The following is a 22677-nucleotide window of genomic DNA, read 5'->3' on the forward strand; positions in this document are numbered from 1 at the left end:
GTGATGGGATGGGTGTGACAGAGGAGGGAGCTGGGTGTGATAGGGGAGGGGGCTGGGTGTGATGGGGTGAGTGTGACAGAGGAGGGAGCTGGGTGTGACAAGGGAGGGAGCTGGGTGTGATGGGGCAGGGGGCTGGGTGTAATGGGGTGGGTGTGACAGAGGAGGGGGCTGGGTGTGATGGGGTGGGTGTGACAGAGGAGGGAGTTGGGTGTGACAGGGGAGGGGGCTGGGTGTGATGGGGGTGTGTGGCAGGGGAGGGCGTTGGGTGTGACAGGGCAGGGGGCTGGGTGTGATGAGGGAGGGACCTGGTGTGACAGGGAGGGAGCCGTTCACAGGGTGCCCACACGGCCGTGCTGGGATCTAGGCAGTGCCCTGATCCAGGGGAGGCGACTCGACTTGGCGACGCTGGCAAGAGAAGCCGGGGAAGGCGACTCCCCCCGGCCAGTCCAGGGGCCCACGTGGCCCGGAACCAGGCCCCAGCTGGACACAGGTGCCCCAGCTGGTGCCCCAGGAAGCCAGCTGGGGGGGCGCGCCATTCTGCACTTCTGTGCCCTGAGACACCCCCCAGAGCCAGGGCAGGGCTGAGCGGCTCATCCGCACATGCGACCCCCAGGCCTGTCCCTTGCTGCCAGTTGGGCAGGGACAATGCCATTCCTCAGCCTGGCGCGGGCACAAAGGGGCTGTGAGGGAGAGCTGGGCAGCGCCCCTCATCTGGGGCCCGTCCCCCCACCCGGCTCCCCACTGACCTGCTCAGCGGGGCAGGGAGGGGCCTGGCCGCCGGCGCCCGCCATCCTGGGGGAGATTCCCGGAACCGCTATTCTTCTGCAGCTTCATTCACACTCCTGGGCTCAGTGCGGCCAGCGAGCGAGCGGCCCCGGCCCCTCCCCCGCGCGCTCCACGCTCGCTTGCTTGGGGACTTGGCATTACTTTCCGCTCAGCTCCTCTGGCGCAGCGCGGCCCCCCCCAGCTCGGCTCTCTCACTAGCAGAACAGCTCGACCCCCAGCAAGGGGGCTGGCAGTGCCCAGGGCTCCCCCGCCCCCCGCTGGCACAAGCCCCTGGCTCGGGGCCATGGCACACCCAGCAGCCGTTCCCCGAAGCAGCCACTCTCTGGCCGGGGCAGTGAGGGTCGGCAGGGTGGCGGCCTGAGCTCAGGACAGGGCTCCAGCACCTGAGCCAAGCGCAGTCAGTGAGCCAGCTCCCCATGGGGGCTGCACCCAGGGACTGTGAGATGGGGGGGAGCGTCACTCACAAGCTCCAAGCGCCAGGCAGGTGCAGGCTACCAGCTTGATGTGACTCGCCCCCACCAGACCCCATGCAGCACGGGGGAGCCAGACAGCTCCTTGGCCCCCCCAGTCCTGCTCTCTGGCGCCCCCACAGGGGTCAGATCCGGATCAGGCCCCACCACTCCTATCACCAGTGTCTCCAGTCTGTCACCTGGTCAAGAGCACTCCCAAAGGGCGAGACCACCAACCCCTTGCAGCTCCCGCCTCCGTGCCTCAGTTTCCCCATTTTCCCTACTCCCTGGGGAGAAGGCTTTACTGGTCCCTGCTGGGGACAGACTTAGGGGTAGGGTGTGACGGAGAAGGGAAAATTAACCTGGGAATGTTGTGTGGGAGTTTTACTAGTTTACTGTCTGCGTTGATCCCAGATGGGGATGGGAAATAATGGGCTGACTTCACTGAGGGATGACACTTGGTGGCTGCCCTGCGTAACCTGAGCCCAGGAGGGGGCTGGGGCCAGGTGACACCTTCTGCCCCGGAAACTGGACAAAGGCTGGAGGGGCCAGGCCGGTGGGGGGTGGGGAGGCTGCTGGAGGGAGTTTCAGTTTGGAGCTGGCTGGGTGGGTGGGGGAGGCCCAGAGCCTGGGTCTGAGCTCTCCACCCCCTAAGAGGGACCTGACAGAGGGGTCCTGTTCTCTGTACCTACAAGCTCTGTTTTGAACTGTTCCTGTTGTCTAATAAACTGTCTGTGTCACTGGCTGCCTGAGAATCCCGGTGAATCGTAGGAAGGGGGGGGTGCAGGGCCCTGACACCCCCACACTGTGTGACACAGAGACAGACAGACTTAGGGACAGGGACAGAGAGGGCTCCTTGGGGTCAGGATTGAGGGCCCCAGCAGAGCTGGGGGGGGAGCCAGGGCTGGCTTAGTAGGGGGCTGTGGGTCAGGATTGAGGGGCACTATCAGAGCTGGGGGGAAGGTCTAGGGCAGCAGGGGGCTGTGGGTCAGGAGTGAGGGATCCCAGCTGGGGCCAGGGGGAGCCTGACTCGCCATCTCTCTCCCAGCTCCCCAGGATCCTGGCCTGGCCTGGGGGGACTCAGCCCAGGGTCGCCCCCTGCTGGCAGCTCTGGTCTCAGCATTCCGGGGCTCTTTGCTAAATTGCCGTGAGCCGCGCAGGGGTCTGGCAGCCTGTTGGGCTCCCCCAGGACGGCACCAGGGCAGCTCGGCTCCAGGAGGGGCTGGCGGGTCGGGGTCTGAGGCTCATAGGGATTCCGCTTGCAAGGGCCAGAGAGGCTGCTGCCCCCTGAGAACCCCCAGAGACCTGCCCCATCCAGCTGGGCTCTGCTCCAGGGCACTGGTCTGACAGCGGGGCAGTGGCAGGCTGGGCGCCCGCGCCCACTCCCCTGAGACCAGAGCTGCCAGCAGGGTGTGCCTCCCGTTCCCGGCTGTGCAGCCAGCGTAGTTTGGCCTTAATGAAGCCTCATTAGTGGGACCCAGCTGCTCATAGCCCCTCCCCCCTGCATTGGCAGAGCTCCCTCCCCACCCCCATCCCTGCCTGGGCCCACAGCATCTACCTGGGGCTGTGCAATGCAGGGTGCTGGGCGCTGCTGGCCACCTCACCTGTGCCCACAAGAGCAGCCGGCATCGGGGTGACCCTGTCTCCAAGCCGGCATCCAACTCCCTCTCCCCCCAAGAAAGATGGACCTTACCAGTACCCCCCTACCCTGCCACAGGAATCCGGGAACCCCAGGAGGGGTAGGATGGGACCTTGCTGGAGACCTGCCCCTCTGCACCCCAGTGCTCAGGGCCTGGCTCTGCCTGGGGCTGCTGGTCCCACCCTGCCGGGAACAGTCCCACAGCTTACCCCATTCCTTTGACACTCCTCCCCGGCTGAGCTGGCCACCCACCGCCTAGCTTTGCCTCTCTGACGCCTGCTCCCCTGGAGCTGCTGGCCACAGGCAGGGGCTCGGTCAGTGCTGCGAGGAGCCCAAAGCCAGGAAAGAGTCTCGCTCTCACTATGGGGTCACTGTTCCTGGCACCCCACCCGCCTGCCCCATCTCCCTGGCACACAGCACCGGCCTGGGGAACTCCCTGCCACAGGCAGGTGAGGGCGACGGTGGGGAATGGAGAATCAGCTTAGACCCAAGACATCAAAGCTCAGCGCCAGGGCTGTGGGCACAGGGCTATTTCACCTGCCACTGCCGACCTGAGCCTCCAATCACCCTCCCCCAGCCCGCTCCTCCCTCACTCCCCCTCCTGCCGGCCCTCTTACATGGGGGCTTCTGGCCCAGCCTGTCCCCGGGGCACTGCCAACGTGCCCCAGTGCTGAGGCTGACGCCACTCAGGTCACCCTGGCCTGGCTCCATGGGGCAGCCCCTGGCTCGGGGCCCTGTGTCCGTGTCCTGTCCCAGCCGGCTCCACACCGTGTGAAGATTCCTGCTGCTATTTAAATCCCCTGCCCTCGCCTGTCCCGGCCTTGGCCCACCTGTTCCGGGGCGTCTGCCTGGCAGTGCTGCTGGGAGCCGGAGCTGGGGGCAGGAGCAGGAGCACACCCCGGGGTGACGGCTGGTGTTGGGCCTGTGGGTGTGGCGCAGACCGGGGGGGGGGAGGGGGCAGGCAGTGAGCAGCTAGAGCGAGTCCATGACATCCCCTGATGTGCACATGCGCACCAGGCACGTATGCAAACCTGGTGACTTGGGGACTGAGCCCCCCAGCCTGTGGGGCATGGGGTGCTATGTCCCCCAAGGGTGGAGAGACTCTGGGCTCCTAGGCACACAGGGGTTGCCAGGTGGGCTCAGCCCTGAGGCTCCTCCAGCCCTGTGTGTCCCAGGAGTGCTGGTGCTCGGCGTCGGGGAGGAGGCATGGTGGGAGGAGCATGGGGTGGCAGGACGAGGCATGGCGAGAACATGAGGGGGCTGGAGGAGGCGTGGCAGGAGCATGGGCTGGCGGGAGGAGACATGGTAGGAGGAAGCATGGCAGGAGCATGGGGTGGCAGGAGGAGGCATAGTGGGAGGAGGCGTGGCAGGGGTATGGGGTGGCTGGAGGAGGCGTGACAGGAGCGTGGGGTAGCGGGAGGTGTAACAGGAGCATGGGGTGGTGGGAGGAGACGTGGCACAAGCATGGGGTGGCAGGAGGAGGTGTGACAGGAGGTGGCATGGCAGAAGACATGGCAGGAAGAGGCGTGGCAAGAGCATAGGGTGGCTGGAGGAGACGTGGAACAAGCATGGGGTGGCAGGAGGAGGTGTGACAGGAGGAGGTGTGGCAGGAGCATGGGGCAGCAGGAGGAGGCATGGTGGGAAGAGGCATGGCAGGGGCATGGGGTGGCTGGAGGGGATGTGACATAAGCATGGGGTGGTAGGAGGAGGTGTGACAGGAGGTGGCATGGTAGGAGATCTGGCAAGAGGAGGTGTGGCAGGAGCATGGGATGGCAGGAGGAGGCGTGGCAGGAGAAGACATGGCACAGAGGGATGCCGGGCATGGCACTCAGCACAACTGCCTCTGAGCCCCCAGGGGGCGAGCGGCTCCTCACCCCATTAACGAAGACGTGGCTCATTAGCCCAGAAAGCTGGTTCCAAGCCTGCCCCTCGGGGACCAGCCTCCCTGGTGAGGGAGCAGCCACTGTGTGCCCATCTGCCCAGGTACTTACACTGGCATCCATCAGTGCAGGGAGACAAGCAGCAGGTGGGACTGTAGGGCAAAGCGGGCTAGAGAGAGATTGGGACAGGAGCGACTTCGCCTCCAGCCCCTTGCAAGAGGGGGCAGCCAGCACCCAGTGCCACACAGGCAGCCAGCATCCGGGGGCACAGGGCTGTGGCCTGGCTTGGCCCAGCTCGCTGGTCACATTCCTTTAACGTCTCCTCCCCCTGTGGGTGGGCACCAGGGCAGAGACTGGGGGGTGCTGTCCCCCCCAAACTGGATACATTGCAGGGCTGATGCTTGGGGACACCCAGATTTCTCCCATCTATTTTGCACGCCAGGTGCTCTCTGTGTCCAGGCCAGTTTCCCACATGCAGCTCCTGAGCCTCCCAGCACGGCTCCAGCTGGGGCCGTTTCAGTTTTACTAGCCTATAAAATAAGGAACTTGCCCCAGAACCCCGGGTCTGGCCGGGGGCCATGTGCTGCTTGGTGCCGGTAGCCTAGGGCTGCAGTGCTGCGTTGGCTGGGATGGAGCGAGCCAAGCAGGTAACGGGAGGGGAACATGTGGAGGCAGATGGCGAGGGGCGGGCGTTAGCAGGGACTGGCTTGGCACAGGCAGCCCAGGAGCCGGGGTCACTGCTCGGGTTGGGCTGGTTTCTACGTTAGCGTTGAGCTGTAAGTGGCCACTGCTAAACATGGCGAATAAGCAAGTTACAACAAGAAACGACGGAGATTAAATAAGGAATAAGGAGGTGATGTCACGTGCCCAGTAGTGTAAGCGCCACTGACTGTCGGTAAATCAGAGCTAGGCCGAGACCTGTTGTTACCAAACTGCCCCTGGCCAGGGCGGGAGAGAGCTGAGCAGGGGTGGCTGGGGGCTTGTGGTGCCAGGACAGTGGGAGGAGACAAAAGGGGCTGGAGGGGTGCGGTGGGGGCGGGATGAGCAGGTCAGAGAGGGGTGCGGGGCTGCAGGAAGGGCAGCCTGAGGGCCCTGATCTTGGCACACAGGGCAGAGAGGGGCTGGCGCTGAGGTCCCGGGTGAGGAAGATCTGGGCAGGCCTGGGCCAGGATGTGCCGGCCACTGGTGCCCAACGCACAGTGAAGACACACCGGAGTCACCGGCCTAGTGGCCGACGCACTCATCCAGCCCCGCCCGGGGCAGTGCAGCTGACGGGTCCCAGGGCTGGGGGGCAGGGGCGCACGGGAAGGCCTGTGGGGAACAGAGGCTCCAGCACTGCCCAGAGAGGAGCTGCCCAGTGCCCAGGGCAGACCGAGGATGCACCTGGGCATTGCTCCCCCCCACCCCCTGGGGGCTCAGAGCGTCTCTCCAGGCTCTCGCCCCTCACCCTAGTGCCTGCGGGCAGCCTGCTGGGTTTGCAGAGCCTGGCTCTGCGGCTGCCCCTTGCAGAGGCAGGTACCACCTCACACGGTCAGGTGAGGGGTTCCCTAGCGAGCTGCAGCCCCGCCCGCCCCAGGGGTCCATGTGGAACAGGAGCCCCGCGCTGGCTCTTTTGTCCCTTCTCCTGACATCATCAGACCCCACTTGCGACATCATACTTGTCTCCATGGCAATGCCTGGCGAGGTCACTGCCCAGCAGCCCGGCCATCTGGCTCCTAGGGGGGCTCTGCTCAGCGGTTTGGGGAGCCAGAGCTCCCCAACCTCCCTGGCACCCCGGGCTCCCCTCCAGCCCTTCACCCAGCTCCTTGCATCACCAGCTGCCCTCTCCGCGGGGCGGCTCTGCCAGTGCCCTGGTCTGCCCATGCTGGGGGCTGTCTGCCCACCCAGTGCCTGCCTAGCAGAGGGGTCACGCCGGGGTCCCTCTCTTCCCTGTGACATATCTCTGCCCCGGCCGCCTAGCACCAACTCCCCCCCCCCACCCCGCTTAGCTTGGAGCACCCCAGCTGTTCCCGGGCAGGCAGGAGGCAGCCAAGCTTCCTTTCGGGAGAATGCGTTCAAGCTGCCCAGCGAGGCGTGAATGACAGACCGTGGAGGGGGGCTGGGCTTTCTGGAGACCATCTGGGGTCCGGGGAGTGGGCGAAGAGGGCCACACAATCACAGGTCAGCAGCACACATGTATGGGCACGGGCCACCTCTGGGCTGTCACTCGCAGGGACACATGGGTGCCAGCTCTCCAGGCAGCACGGGCCTCCGGGTCGGCCCCGGCCTACCCCCCCCTCGCCAGCTCTGGCAAAGCCAGAGAGAAGCCAGCAGCGCATGGCCGGGAGGTAAGGAAATGGCCAAGGGACGGGGAGGTGGGTGACCCAAAATGCTAATTGTAAAGCTGTCACCACTTGCATCCGAGCTGTGGCGCTGGCACGGGGCACCCCTCTGCCACACCCACACCCGTGCTCACTCCCTCCCGTGCTCCCGTCAGACGCCCCGAGGAAACATGCCAACAGCCATGGCGCAGTGATCCGTGCTCAGCCCAGGCATGTCACCCTCTTGCCCCTGTGCTGGGTGTGGCTGGGTCACACAGCGCCAGTGCTTGTTCTGACCCCAAACCACAGACCAGGAGGGGAACGACAGTCCCCACTACCCAGACCCTAGAAATCAGTGAGGCGGCCTCAGCTGGATGCCACCTGCAGCATCGGCCACTGTGACGTTAGGAGTATAATATATCATTTCATTGAAAGGTGACAGGGCCAGAAAGAGTTAATTAACTCACCTCACCGACTGACCTGACCCATGGGTGAACCTTAAGGACTGGTTAGCAAGATCTGTAAATGAACAGAGCTTTGAAATGCAAGTCTGCATTGTTAGGGGTAGAAGGGGAGGTGTTTGCTCAGGTCTTGAGATGTAAGCAAACAAGTCTTGTCTATTGCTAGAGCTTTAATTCAAAGATCAAAAAAGGAATATTAGCATTTAAGATGATACTTGAGTGAAATGGTATTAGTGTCTGTGTGTTTCTCTGAAGGTTGGGGTAACCTGTATCTGAACTGTTTAATGGATAAATTATCCTGTGCTAATTGCCAGGATGTTTGGGAGAAGGAGTTAAGCCGATTGTTTTCTCAGGCCGAAAGGCTGCTGGAAAAATGTATAAGAACCTGGGACATGATCCTGCTTCATCTCAGATCTGCTTTGGGTTTCAAGAGGGGGAAACCTTAAGCCACAAGGATTGAGATCCCCAGTCATTTACTTGAGCCACCCTGAATATGGACATTGGACTATAACCTATGGACTATTTCTAAAAGGACTTTTGGCAACTACAAGCTCACCTCTACTATGTATCTGAACCTTAAGAATTGAATTCAAGTCTGTACGTGTATTAATCTTTTAACCAACTCTCTCTCTTTTCTTTTTAAATAAATTTTAGCTTAGTTAATAAGAATTGGCTGTAGCATGTATTGTGGGTAAGATCTAAGTTATAATTGAACCTGGGTATGTGGCTGATCCTTTGGGATTGGAAGAACCTTTTCTTTTATATGATGAAGTAAGATTTTCAGGAATCATCATCATATGTTTGACAGGTGTGTCTGGACGGAGGGCTGAGGCTGGGCACTTTAAGGGAACTGCGTTGTTTAAACTTCTAAGTGACCAGTGAGGTACTACAGAAGCTCTTTTGTGCTGGTTGGTAAATCTAAGTAGTGGAATAACCACCAGCGTTTGGGGTTTGTCTGCCCCATTTTGTTTGCAATTCACCCTGATTGAGTGACCTCAGCTGGCTCCCACGGGCAGCACCGTCACAGCCACCCCACCCCGTCAGGGGCTAGAGCGGGTCAGAGACGAGCAACGGGAACAAGCAGGAACACGACTGGGATGGGCGGCATCAAAGTCTATAAAATACAGACAGGGCCAGAGACGGGGTCTAGGCCCAGCTGTTCCCCCGACTCCCAGCTATGGCCCCTCCTCTCCAGGAGGCACTGATTGTCACCCGCAGTTTGGACCCATCCAGCCCAGGAAGGTGCGATCCTGCTCAGATAATCCAGGTTCCGCTGTTAACTACCTTTGTGTAAACAAGGAACTAATCCATGTGTAAAGGCCAGGCTGTCTCAGCGTAAGGCAATGGCGTGGAAGATACACGCGTGTAAGTGTGCATGCAGAGCTTAGCCCAGGAAATACACCACAGCCTTCACCTGCTTTTGCTTTCAGTACTCTTATGTTCTCACTCGTTGCTTTTTTTTGCCTCCCAGCCCCTAAGATGGATGCTGATATTTACCCACAAACCTAAAGAGTTACTTTTTTGTGCTGATTTTCACCCAGTTTTTATCATAAACCCTGATCCATCCCCGGGAAGTTTTAAACAAAACACAAATGGGAAACGAAGGGCTTTGCTCCCAGGATGAGACCCAGAGGCCATTTAATTCAATGGAAAGAGGAGAACTCAGAGGCAATCACAATCAGCCGGTGGAACTCATTGCCACAGGAAGTTGAGGCCAAGACCTCTGTGAGGTTCCAAGAGCGACTGGATGTTTGTGCAGGTAACAAGACTCTCCAGAGACATTGATAAAGATGCAGGCGGGGAGAGTGAAACCACTGTCAGAAACCAGAACGAGACCTCCCCTGGGACGGGTCAGCCCCCCTCTGCTCTGGCAGAGAGGCGGGGGCTGAGTGCGCCTGATGATTGCTGTCTGCGCAGGCCAAGGGTGCCGCATGCACAGACTGGCCAGGGCCTCCCTGCCATTCGCCTGCCCTGACCGCGGGCGCCTCCCCCCGAAGGTCTCTTCCGGTCAGGCTCCTGTCATGCCACCCCTGGGTGCACCAGTGAGCCCCAAGGGTGGGTGCAGAGTGGGGGCCTGGGTAGGGCACTGCTGCTGTGCAGAGGCGGTGTCAGGCACAACCAGCCCTGAGCTGACTTTTCCATTCAACTGGCGTGGACTCCATTTTCCCAGGGCATTCAGGCAGAAAATCCCCGGTGGCCCCCCTACGCAGCCCCTTGTTATTCTGGGCAGCATGCTCCGGCCAAGTGTGGTTTGCGCTGCGTTGCAGCCGGGTGGGGGGTGGGTTGTTTGGGATGCGCCTGCCCCTTAGTCCTTAACTCCCCCTGGGCTTTGCCAGGGGCTCCCGCACCCAGGTGGCACTGGTGCCCGAGCCAGGAATCAGAGTCAGATGAAGCACAAACGCCGCCTCCTGCCCCTTCCAGTCAGTGACCCCTCCTTCTCCAGCCCCCGTTTCCCGGCAGCTGCCCAGGAGTCCAGCACCGCTGGCAGGGCCGGACAACAAACAAAGCCCACGGTTACAAGGACAAAACAGAACGTCCTTACCCATCAGCCCCCCCGCCCTGGCCCCATCGGCTGGGGCGACCCCTCAGCGCGGGTGGGGGCTGCTCCCTGGGAACCCATCGCAGCCTCTCTGGGGGAGTGGGGACCAGACCCAGAGAGCTTCAGATAGGAGCGGGGAGCTGTGCCAATGCCCCGACGTGCTTAGGACCTTCCCTGGAGACCCCTTAGCACTCCCTAGCGCCCCCAGGCCAGAGCTCCCCAAAGCATTGGGGTGGGCGCTGCCCCGATGAGACAGCAGCCCTTTCGCTCGCCCCACCAGCTGATCTATCCGTGCCAGGAGTGCAGCCCAAGGAGCTGCCTCCTGCAGTGGGGTACCAGTCCCCGGGCCTGCGCTGCCCAGCCTCTCGCTGGGCACAAGGGCAGCAGGCTGTCATCCTCAGGCCCCACTATGCCCCCGCCCCCAAGAGCCAACGGGATTCAAGGCTGGGCACGGGCCCTGCCTCCTCCCGCTCTGGCATCAGCACAGACCCCCTGGGCGTGGCTCTCCGGCCCCACCCCTTCAGTGCCGCAGGGGGCAGAGGATCAGGCCCATCCTCCTTGCCTCCCTCTCTGGGCTGGCGGCAAGCTTGCCCCCAGAGCACTGAACACCCCCCACACATGCAGGGCTTGGGGGAGGAGTCTGGCTGCAGCAGCTCCCAGGCCTGGACCGAGATTTGCGCACTTCACCCCTGCTCTGCCGGAGCCCCTCAACCCCGACCCACAGCCTCTGGCTCTCCTTGGTGGCACGTGGGGAGAGACGCGGCGCTGGGGGAGCTCGGCACCATGCAGCGCAGGGCAGAGAAGGGCAAGGCAGGCACCACGTGGGGCAGAGACGCGGTGCTGGGGGATCAGCACCATACAGCGCTGGGGGGAGAAGGGCAAGGCAGGTACCACGTGGGGCAGAGACGCGGTGCTGGGGGAGCCGGGTGCTGGGCAGGGCAGAGACACGGTGCTGGGGAAGACGGTGTGACGTTATTGGTATAAACTGGGACCATATAGAACATGGTTTGCAACCAAGGTCCTGTAGTGGCACCAATCTTATGTAAAGGGGGTCATATAAGGTGTCTAAGACCAGGTTCTGGGTCGCTGGTTATGATTATGCTGTCTGGATGGATGTATCATTTTGTAGTTGAAGTTATGAGTATTGGCTCTATACTGTCTGTATTTCAAATTGGTGCTGTAATTCTGGGTGACACCCTACACAAGTTGGTGTTAGCTCTGTCTAGCCTGCTTGATGGCCCATTAAGGACCATCAGTTACACAACTGACCCATTGAGAAGAGGCAGATACGCCTTGTAACTCGGCAGGGTGTGCAGGGACTTGCCCATGTGACTCCAGACTCCATTTTGCTGTAATTTTCCACAGTAAGAACAAAGAGGTTCTTGTTCTTGCACCTGGAAAAGCCTATATAAGGCAAATGCCTCATCTCCATCTTGTCTTCAATCCTGCTTCTACCTCTGGAGGGACTGATGACCCATCCCAGCGAGAGATGTTCTCCAGAGACTTGATTTAAACCTGCAGTTTACTCCATCCCGGCTACAAGCCTGAACTAAGAACTTTGCCATCACTATATGTAATTGATTCCATTTAACCAATTCTAGCTCTCATCTCTATCTTTTTCCCTTAATGAATAAACGTTTAGATTTTAGATTCTAAAGGATTGGCAACAGCTTGATTTGTGGGTAAGATCTGATGTGTATTGACCTGGGTCTGGGGCTTGGTCCTCTGGGATCGAGAGAACCTTTTTCTTTTACTGGGGTGTTAGTTTTCATAACCGTTCATCCCCAGGACGGGTGGCACTGGTGGTGATACTGGGAGACTGGAGTGTCTAAGGAAATTGCGAGTGTGACTTGTGGTTAGCCAGTGGGGTGAGACCAAAGTCCTTTTTGTCTGGCTGGTTTGGTTTGCCTTAGAGGTGGAAAAACCCCAGCCTTGGGCTGTGACTGCCCTGTTTGAGCAATTGGTCCTGAACTGGCACTCTCAGTTGGGTCCCGCCAGAACCGCATCGTCACAGCCGAGCAGGGCAAAGACATGGCACTGAGGGGGGAGCTGGGCACGGTGCGGTGCTGGGGCAGGGCCAGGCACTGCATGGGGCAGAGATGTGCTGGGGGAGCTGGACACCGGGCAGGGCGGAGATGCTGTGCTGGGGCAGCCAGGGGCAGGGACACAGGCACCATGTGGGGCAGGGACATGGCCCTGGTGCACCCAGTGCAATGGGGTGTGCAGTTAATGCCCCACGGAGACATAGGGCAGCCCCTCCACCCAGGGCTCTGGGCAGCACAGATTTGGAGGCCATAAGCTGGGAGGCTGGGGCCAGTGTGACCGGCCCCAGGCAGGCAGCTCCCCACACTGCAGAAGCTCCTGGAAAGGCCTCCCACCCCTAGGGCTGCAGCCCAGCATGGCCAGACACCCCAGGCTAGCACAGACCCCCACCAGGGTCAGAGGCTGCCACGGTGAGCACTGGGCCCTGCCTGCAGTCCCAGCCCCGGGCGGGGGGTGGGGACGCACCTGCTGGCTGGATTAGGGGGCAGGGCTGGGGCACGGCTGCAGCCGGGTTTGCGATGCTATTTCTATGGCCTTGGAGGCTATCCAAGGGGATTAGCTTCCTTCCTTATAGGCCAGAGAGCTCAGCAGCCACGGCCTCCGGCCTGGGGCAGGGCACCACAAGGAGCCCCCACTCCCCGGGCACTGCTGGGAGCTGAGCTGGGAGCAGTCGCCCAGCGGGGGGCCCTGACATACCCCATCCCAAAGAGGGGTGTGGGCTGCCACCCCTCAGCCCTGACAGCTCCCACCCTGCCCCACCCCCACGGGGCTCCAAGTCACAAGCCCAATGTAGAGAAGGATGGGGGCTGGGGAGCCCAGGGCTGGGATAGAGGGGGTGGTGGGGCAGGATTGAGGGGCATCAACAGAGCTGCGGGGAGCCAGCCAGGTGACTTCCAGTCCCCGTCCCCTCCCACATGCTGCCTTCCTGAACGGAGCTGGGCCTCAGCATTTTCCAGGAAGCTGTTAAAGATTCACCCAGAGTGGATTTGGGACCTCACGCCTGCCTGGCTCCCTGCCACGGCACAGGTGTCAGTGCCAGCCCCCCCACGTGTCAGTGCCAGGGCGCCCCCCGCACAGGTGTCCATGCCAGCCCCCCCATGCACACTCAGGTGTCCGTACTGGGCTCCCCCAAGCTCAGGGAAGTGCAAAGCAGTGGCTGGGGTGCTGGGAGGGAGCTGTGCCAGGGCAAAAGGGAGAAAGGAAGCAAGTGAGCGCACAGGGGGCAGCACGTGAGTGCTCGGGGGCAGCGCGTGAGTGCACAAGGGGCAGCACAGGGCAGCGCGTGAGCGCACGGGGGCAGCGCGTGAGCACACAAGGGGCAGCACAGGGCAGCGCGTGAGCACACAAGGGGCAGCGCGTGAGTGCACGGGCACATGAGGATGACCAGCTGTGAGCACGAGGGTAGCTTGTGTCCCACTGCCCAGGGGTCCTGTGCTGGGAAGTTGGGGGTGGGGTGCGCCTAGAGAGGCCAGCAAGCATCAGAGCCTGGTGATCTGTGGGGCGTTCAATGCCAGCAAGCCAGCCTCCCTCTGGTGTCCCGCAGAGCAAGGGCCTGGGGGTGGGCACAGGCAGGCAGGACGTGTGTGTTGGGGGCGCCTATACTGCATTAAAGGCCCTGCCCTGTGGCGCTGCCCATCTGAGGACAAGTGCTTCCAGCACATCCCCCACCCCACACTCGGCCCCCCAGCGAGCCAGGAGCTGAACCCAGGCTCACGGCAGCTGCCCCTGCCAAACGAGCCACTGGCGTGCGTGTGAGAGCCTCTGGGCCCCTCCACCTCAAACCAACAGCAATGGCCATGGGGTCGCTGGCTCCTCAGCCTGGCCAGGGGAGATCTCGGCTTGAGGGTGGGGTGTTCAGCTGGGCGTGAGCTGGTCATCCAGTGGCCGGCTGCTAAAAGTGGCCGGGCTCTGGCCGGATCTGCTCCTCCCAAAGCCACCGGGGAAACAGCCTGACCCCGCAATCTCCAGGCACGTCCCATCCTGACCCCCATCAACCCCGGCCCAGCTGCCGCAGACCCAGCAGGAGCAGCTGCGGCGAACTCCACCCCCAGAAGGTCTCCTGGTCTCCGACCGTGAGAGGTTGGCTTTGTCCCTGACTACGGACTGCTTCGCACTAGCCACGATAACACCAAATACTCCAGTAGCCACCTGAACAGCCCAGCTCTCGCTTTGCCCCAGAGACACCCTGTGCGGCGAGTCCCACCGGCTAATCACACCCTGCCTGGTGTGAGGCTGGAATTCAGGAGGCTGGAATTCCCCCTCTCCATTTCACTGCATGCCCCATCCCCAAGGGATGCAGAGAAGTGGCCCCATGTGCTGGAGCAACCTGCCCCAGGGCAGGAATGGAGCTGGGAGCCAAGACCTGACCCAGCGCGAGCGCCCCTCCTCCACAGCTCGCACAAACACCTGTGAACGGGTGCGCAGCCGAGGGGCAGGATTGTGTGCGCATAGCTGCACTACACACTCGCTGGCACACACCACTCCCTCCCCACCAGCTCTCATGCTTCCCAGGGAAGTCCTGGCTCTGGTCCCTTTGGCTGGGGCACAGGGCTATTTTGGGAGGCCTGCAGGAGCGGGAGGGACCAGCCGCCAATTCATCCCGGGATCTTTATTCTCATCTGCTGGGGAAATAAAACCACAGCCCAGCCCAGGTGCAGGGAGGGGCCAGGCTGCCTGTATCTGCCAGGACTTCCCGTACCTGCTGGGACCTGCAACTTCCCCAGAACCCAGCGCTGCTGCTTGGGGTACCGGAGACATTATCCCCGGTTGCCAGGGAAACAAGAGGGCTGGGCAGGTGAGGGCGCGCGAGGCAGATGTCAGGCTCTGGGCTGAGCCCAGGCTCAGTCACCGATAGGGGGAGGGGGGCTAGACGCCCCCGGGCGCTGCTCTCTGAGCTGCAGGAGACTTTTCCCCACTGGGAGCAGTATGGGGTCCTGAGACGCTGCACAGCATCCAGCAGGGGCCGTGGCACACGTGGGTCAGGTCACCAGCTGAGCGCAGCCTGCACACTCTGCTTGGCCCAAAGCCGTGGGGGCCACAGCGCCCCAACAGGCCACTGCTGAATGGGGGCTCCCAGCCCCCTGCTCAGGGGCCTGCTGGCAGCAAGTGACAGGGGAGGCGGCAGGGCCAGCGGCTCCCAGAAGAGGCTGAGATGGGGGAGGCTCTGGGGCAGGCAGTTTGGGGCAGAGAGAGTGCCAGAGAGATGGGGAGCAGGACACGAGCACAGGGCTCTAGGCTGCACCAGCATGGGGGGCAGGGTGCGGCGGGACCTGGCATCCCACCCCCAGGGATCAGATCTGCAGTCACCCATCACTCAGAGCAGCCTCTGCCCACACGGGCACCTGCAGCTGGGCCTGTTACAAATGCCATAGCCGGCCTCTGCCCCTGGAAGCCTCACCGGCCCCTTGGAGACTCGGCTCCCGGGCGAGGGGCGGGCCCAGGCTTGGCTGAGATCTGCAGCTGCTCCAGCATTTCCTGCAGCAGGGGCCTCTCCGCAGGCAGGCACTGATCTCCTGCCACGTCCCCAGCCCGCGTGGGGGAGGGGGCCATGTGGGGAGGCAGAGCTGGGTTCTCCTCCTGCCCTGCAATAGGGGGATCCCGCCCTGGCCTGCCTGGTAGGACCCCAAGCTCTAGCAGGCTGCACTGCATCCCCACACACAGTGCCCTGGACTAGAGACATCCTCTCCCCTGCCCCAGCCCCCCGCCGCAGATCTGCGCAGCCCCACGGCTGGGGCTCTCCGCAGCCTTTTCGCACTCTGCCCTGACAGCACACGAGAGGGGCACGGGAAGGTGCCCACGGGCCACAGACACCTCTGAGACTGACTAGGCTCAGGGTTAGCGCCCCGTTGTGACCGGGGGGGGGGGGGACACCACAGGCGAACACAATGGGGGAGGGGACTCCACTCTGCCATCGAGGAGCCCAGGGCAGGGGTGATAAGGGAGGAGCAGAGCTCCTGGGAGGGGCGATACCACAGGCACCACACCCACAGGCCCCACAGAGGTCACAGGAGCAGGGCCTAGTGGTCAGAGCACAGGTCTGCGAGCTGATCGGCTCCTGGGTCTGGGGACACCGTGGGAGCTGATGGGAACAGCAGCAACTCCTGCTCCCAATGCACAGGGGCCGGGCACGGGTGATTGTGGGACCAGCCCACAGGTGAGCATGCACAGCCCTCGTGATGCACGAGGCCAGGAACCCCTGCTCCTGAACCCGGCTCCTCAGTTCAGCTGCGGCGGCTCCAGAGGAGCCCAGGACAATCCCTGAGGTGCTGGCCACGTGAGCAGCAGTCACACGTGCACCACGAAAGCAGGACTCCGTTGGGGTGGGGCTCTCGCCATGAAGGGCTAACTGGGGCACACACCCCTGCAGTGCGTGCTGGGAGATGGAGCCTCCCTGGGCCACCCCTCGGGCTCACAGCGACTGCTGCCAGGGGCCCTGCCACAGACAGCCCCAGGGGGACCAGCTGCTGCCAGGGATGTGTGAAGTTTGGAGGGGGCCCAGCCGGGACCATCCAGCTCGTGGTGACAAAGCAGGCTGGGTATGTGCTACTGCTTCCCAGGGGAAACCGAGGCACAGAGAGGGTTGGAGCCTTCACAGTGAATCAGGAGGGAACCCAGGAGTCCCAGCTCCTGGTCCAGTGACCTCACTACTGAGTAAGAGGCCTTGTTCTGGGGGTGGCTGTGCTCAGCCCTGGCACCTCTAGGGGGGCCCCCGCCCTCCCCTGCCAGCCGAGCCCAGGACACAGCCTCCTCTCTCCAGAGACAGCCATGGGCTCATGCACAAGGCTTCCCGCTCCACCCACCGCGCCACCAAGTCAGAACTGGAGAGGGAGCCTGAGAGGGTGGCACAGCCCAGGAGGGAGTCTCAGCCCCCCATCAGCGCACTTGATGCCTTCCAAGGGGAGCCAGCAGCGCCAAGATCTAAACTGCACTCTGCAAGCTGGAGCAGACTCAGCTCCTGCCCGGATCCCATGCCTGGCACCCCTCCACCCCCACAACAACAGGGACAGGCAGTGCCAGAACCACCTCACGGACAGTCCAACAGGGTGCCATGGGGCACGGGGTGGCACTGCTGATCTCCCCACAGCTGCCCAGACAGTGAATGGAACAGCAGGGGCCTCCGGAAATGCCATGGGCAAGCCCCAAGACAGAGCAACTGCAACGCCAGCCATTCCCCCGGCCCCTCAAGACAGATGAGGGAAACTGAGGCACGGGGGGGTGGAACGCAGCAAATCAGGATAGGACCAGGACGACGACCCAGGAGTCCTGATCACCAGGTTCCTGTTCCAGCCTCTCCCTCATGACAGCCTGGCCCACAACAGTCAGCACTCACGCTCCAGTGAGTCAGGTGGCATTGTCCCCCCCCACCCAACCCCCACGCAGTAATACACCGCTGGCTGGGGGAGCGGGGCTCTGCCTTCTCGGCTGCTCCCAGAGACTTCGCCTGCCGGCCACTGACCCGGAGAGCGGAGGGCACCATCCAACCCCCAGCAAAGCCCTCCCAGGCACCCAGGCAGTGGGACCCCCAGCACTCACCAGTAACCCCCCACTGCATTTATCTGCCATGGCTGGGGGTTCAGGCGTCTTCTGTGCAGCCTGCCACAGGGGCTCCCACCTGCCCACTCTCCGTCTCGCTGGCTGCACCCGGCTGGCACGGACACGTTGACACCAAGCGGTTCAGTCCACAGACAGCGCAGGAGAGAGCTGGGGAGAACAAGACGGGAGTGACTTGTGGGCACAGGGGAGAGGAGCTGGTCAGGAAGCACCCCCGCCCTCATGGGGAAGCACCTCCATCCTGCACCCCTGCCCCTACTCTCCTGGGGGGGTCAGCCCCAGCCCTACCCTCCTGGGGGGGCACATTCTTCCTGCACACTCGCCCCCACCCTCATGGGGGGGACCCCATCTGCACCTCCAAAATCTGGATTCACTCCTAGATTAGGGCCCGTTCCTGTAGCTCGGCTGGTTTCTGGGGGGGTTACTTCTTGCCATCACATCATTGCATGGTTCCACCATCTGGCAGCTATAGCTGGGCTGGCAGGGGCTGCAGGTCGGGATGGAGGGGCACTGCCAGAGCTGGGGAGAGTTTGCCCAATGCTCACCCCACACAAAGACTGAGCTGTAGGTGGCACGTGGCTGCGCCTGCACTGCCATGAGCAGAGGGACTCGGCCGGAGCAGGGCCAGCCTGGAGCTCAGCTGCCGCGGAGGACACAGATGGGAGGCGATTTCCTTCTGCCCTGCTGCACCGTGCATGCTACTGCCCGGGTCGGAGCTGCCAGCCGCTGCTGGGGACCAGCTGCTGCCAGACCTGGGGGGATGCTGCCAACCCCCCATTCCTCAGCAGTCCACATGCTCGGGCCGCCCTGCTCACAGTCTGAGCCCCCCGCTCGGGCCCTGACTGAGCCCTTCCTCGCTGCCAACGCACAGGTCACCGTGCCTTGAGCGCAGCTCTTTGGGCTGCCAGGAGCCCTCTGGCCCCGCAGGGCCCCAGACTCAGCCCCACCCGCAGCGGCAGGGCCACCTCACAATGCCTCGTACTCCCCTGCCCCTCGTCCTGTGCCCCAGCATGGCTCGAGCCCCCGCCGGAGAGTGAGCTATGGCCTGGGGAGGTGCCAAGGGAGTGGGGCCTGGAGCAGGCCGGGGTGGGGGTGTTGGCCTGCAAGGAGGAGGTGGGGCTGGAGCAGGGTGCGGGGCCTCTGGATCCAGGCCTGAGTGGGTGAGATAAGGAGCAGGAGGCATCGCCCAGAGCTGATGGCTTCTGGACCAGCCCCCAGCCCCTGCCTCCTACCCAGCAGCTCTGAGAGTGCACGGACGGGCTTCCGGGCAGGGGCACAGCGGGGTCACGGAGCCAGGCACAGCCCCCCACCCTGCCTGCCTAGTCAGGGTGCTGGCTGCTTGGAGCAGGTGTGCTACAGGCACTGCACAGAGCAGGCAGCGGGGGCGTTACTCAACCCCTCTCGGGTGCTAAGCCAATCCCAACACCCTGGGCCATGCTCCCAACTCCTTTCTTCCCCTCCAGGAGGCCCAGCCCACCCTCCCCCATGGCTAGCTGGGCCCCGCTGCTGTCGAGCTCTGGGGTTGGCAGAGATCTGGCTCCATGTCCCAAGTGCCCTCCCCCCCACACCCGTAAGGATGCTAGAAAACCTCTCCCAGTCATCTCGATGCCCCGGCATTCACCAGGCACTCAGTGCGGTGCGTCTATTTCAGAGAGGAGCTTCTGGGTGAGATGGAAACTGAGAGCCTGCCTGGCAAATGGACACTCGCCACCCCAAGCTGTCTTCCCTCCTGCTGCAAATGGATACAGGAGTCTCCTTCCCCTGCTTGTCCTAACCTGCGGTCTGGTCAAACAGCTGCTGCACCCCACCCCAGAGGTGGCTGCATTTCAGTGGTGAGTGAAGAGTACAGTCCCAGCTACCAGTCCTCCAGGATGAAAAATGCCACCACCAAGACTGGGCTCTGGCAATTTGCATGTAAGCAAATCAGGTTTCTGCTGTCTCTTGCCCACCCCATGCCCACCCCTGCTCACTCCTGTGTGGGGAGGGACATAGAATATTAGGGTTGGAAGGTACCTCAGGAGGTATCTAGTCCAATCCCCTGCTCAAAGCAGGACCAACCCCAGCTAAATCATCCCAGCCAGGGCTTTGTCAAGCCTGACCTTAAAAACCTCTAAGGAAGGAGATTCCACCACCTCCCTAGGGAACCCATTCCAGTGCTTCACCACCCTCCTATGAAAAAGGGTTTCCTAATATCAAACCTAAACCTCCCCCACTCAACTGAACACTTGCTCCTTGTTCTCACGCTGTACCACTGAGAACATCTAGATCACCTCTTGAACCCCCTTTCATAGTTGAAACACTATCAACATCCCCCCCCACTCTTCTCTCTGCAGACTATAACAATCCCACTCAGCCTCTATCCTCATAAGTCAGTAGTCTCCACCCCCTAATCATTTTTGTTGCCCTCCACTGGACTCTCTCCAATTTGTCCACATCCTTCTTGTAGTGTGGGGCCCAAAACTGGACACAGTACTCCACATCAGGCCTCACCAATGCCAAATAGAGGAGAATGATCACAGCCCTCGATCTGCTGGCAATGCCCCTACTTATACAGCCCAAAATGCTGTTAGCCTTCTTGGCAACAAGGGCACACTGCTGACATATCCAGCTTCTCGTCCACTGTAACCCCCAGGTCCTTTTCTGCAGAACTGCTGCCTAGCCATTTGGTCCCTAGTCTGTAACAGTGCATGGGATTCTTCCGCCCTAAGTGCAGGACTCTGCATTTGTCCTTGTTGAACCTCATCAGATTTCTTTTGGCCCAATCCTCTAATTTGTCATAAACCAGAGACACTGGCTCTGCTCCAAGCACTAGTCAAGACCCTGTTCTAGGCACAGAGCTCAAGGGCAGAAGGAACCACGTCAGTGACTGTCCCGTCCGATGCCCTGTCACTCTGTCTAGCATGGCCCAATGTCACCCAGGTACCCTGTACTGAGACCTAGAATTAGTGTCTGGCAGTGGGGCTGGCTCTAAGAGCAGCACTGCCCAGTGCTCCTTCACCACCGATGCCACACGTGTGCCTGGCTTCTCACTGTCATTGTCCGGCCACCGGTTCTCACTCTCCTCTGGGTACTGGCCAGGGGCGTAGGGCATTGTACGGAGATGCAGGGGGCTGAGACAGAAGGGGAGAGGTAGCATCCCTTTAAGAGTTAAAGGGGCTCTCTCATCTCCTCTGAACTAGATCCAGTGGCGGTGGACAGCAGTGCTATCCCTGATCAGAGGGGACTGGGCTCTGGCACAGCGCCCTGCCCCTCCAAGACCTGCCGGAGCTCAGAGGGAGTATACTGTTACCTTCAGAGGATTGGGCTCTCCAGGACAGCCAGTGCCCAGCCAACTGCCCTTTGGAGAACGAGCTTGGGGGTACATGGCCCTTTAAGGGCTAGCGGGGGCTGCGTCACCCACAGATGCCTGACCATGGTCCTGGCCCCAAGTTCTCCTGTGACTTCAGCGTGGCCAGCGATGGACAATGCAGTCGCTCCTTGGTAAGTTGCTCAGTGGAGGTTTGGCTCCCACTCGAGGCTGGACCCGAAACCCCCTCCAACCACAGGCAAGGGAGAAGAACATCCCAGAAGGTGGCAAGAGCCCGGTGTCCTTCAGGGAGCCAGAGGCCTTCCTGACGCAGGTGCTGAGCCCTGAAGCATGAGAGCTGATGCCCCTTCCCGTAGCTCACACAGCCACCCCACCGGTCCCATGCTCAGCCAGCCTCCCGTAAACACAGCCTCAGGTCCGGACTCTGCAGGCCTTGTGGCAGGGAGCTCCATGGGTCACACTGCCGGGTCTGGCAATCCGTTCTGCTCAGAAAACCGAACCTGCCCTCTAGCCTGATGCTGGCCCTGTCTGCCCTGGCACGTGACACCCCCAGGCAGGGCTGAACACCCCAGGCCCTGCCCTCCCTCCCAAATCCCCCAGACCCCTGGCACTGACCTTTCCGGCTGCTAGTGCCTAATCACCACGCAGTGCCCACGCGCTCCAAGTCCATCCCGTCTGGAAGCTCCAGCCTCACTGAGCCCAGCTCAAGTCCTCTGCTCACCCGCCCTCACACACAGGGCAATGGGCGTGACTGACTGGCGCCCGGCCGGGCCCCCTCTGCCAGTGCCACCCCATCACGGTATCCTTCCTCCCCCCGGCAGCGGCTGGAGGCTGAGGGCAGATGGACTGGCAGTACGGTGTGAGTGTTTAACCACCCCAGTAATTAACTATTGGAACAATTTCCCCAGGGTCGGGTGGATTCTCCAGGGCTGGCGACCCAAACCGAAGCTGGCTGCTTGTCTAACAGGAGTTATGGGGGCAGGGCTCTGGCCTGGGCTGTACAGGGGGTCAGACCAGGTCGCAACGGCCCCTTCTGGCCTTGGGATCTAGGTGCTTCAGCCCCACACCACCTCGGGGATCCCCCCCAGCCCACGGAGCTCAGCGGCTCTCACACCTCCTCTTGCTGCCCAGGGTTAGGGAGCCACGGACCCCCGCACTGAGCAGGGTCCTAACCCAACATCACATTGTGCCCTGACTGGGTCAGTGTGGCTGCTGACCCCAGGGCAGAGCCCTCCCATCCCTACGGGGGGGTCAGTGGCCCCAAGGGAGGAGAGCCCCCCCCACGTCCCTCAACAGAGGCCAAGGTCTTCCCCAATAGAGGCTCCAGCTCCTTTAAGGGGGGGGGGGGGGGCGTGCCCAAGAACGGGGGATGCCACGGGAGGCGGTGCCAGGGTCAGGGGGGTGTTCTGAGGAGGGCGGTGCGGTGGGGGCGCTGGTACATGGGCCCGGATAGCCCCGCTCTTGGTATGTTGTTGCTCTCGGCTCGGCGCGAAGGCCGACCCGCCTCTTGCGCCTACGGGGCGCCGAGCAGTCCCGGAGGTAGCAATGGCGTAGCGCACCTCCCCCATTCCCCGGGCCGTGCTCCGCTGGGCGGGCGGAGCAGGGTAGGGAGACCTGGGGGTCGGAGCGTTAGCGGGGCGGGGGGGAGGTCCCAATCCCTCAGTATTTTCCACCGGTTGGTGGTAGGGCGAGGGAAGTAACATTGTGGCAGCTGATGTAACCG

General features: G+C 62.1%; 2 long non-coding RNA genes across 4 annotated transcripts in view; one reads left to right on the top strand and one right to left on the bottom strand.

The window, feature by feature from the left end:
• The window catches only part of LOC142047075 (uncharacterized), a 381985-nt gene that overhangs the window by 30582 nt on the left and 328726 nt on the right, over positions 1-22677 (bottom strand). The window lies entirely within an intron of this gene.
• LOC116816413 (uncharacterized) overlaps positions 19341-22677 on the top strand; it is a 9768-nt gene continuing 6431 nt past the window's right edge. The window contains exons 1-2 of one of the 2 annotated variants that reach the window (XR_012656215.1): positions 19341-19479; positions 20827-21127. This is a non-coding gene — a long non-coding RNA (uncharacterized LOC116816413). The remainder of the gene's footprint in view (positions 19480-20826; positions 21128-22677) is intronic. The other variant, XR_012656216.1, reaches the window with a different exon arrangement.

This window comes from Chelonoidis abingdonii, chromosome 7 (assembly GCF_003597395.2).
Source record: "Chelonoidis abingdonii isolate Lonesome George chromosome 7, CheloAbing_2.0, whole genome shotgun sequence".
Classification (NCBI taxonomy): Eukaryota; Metazoa; Chordata; order Testudines; family Testudinidae; genus Chelonoidis; species Chelonoidis abingdonii.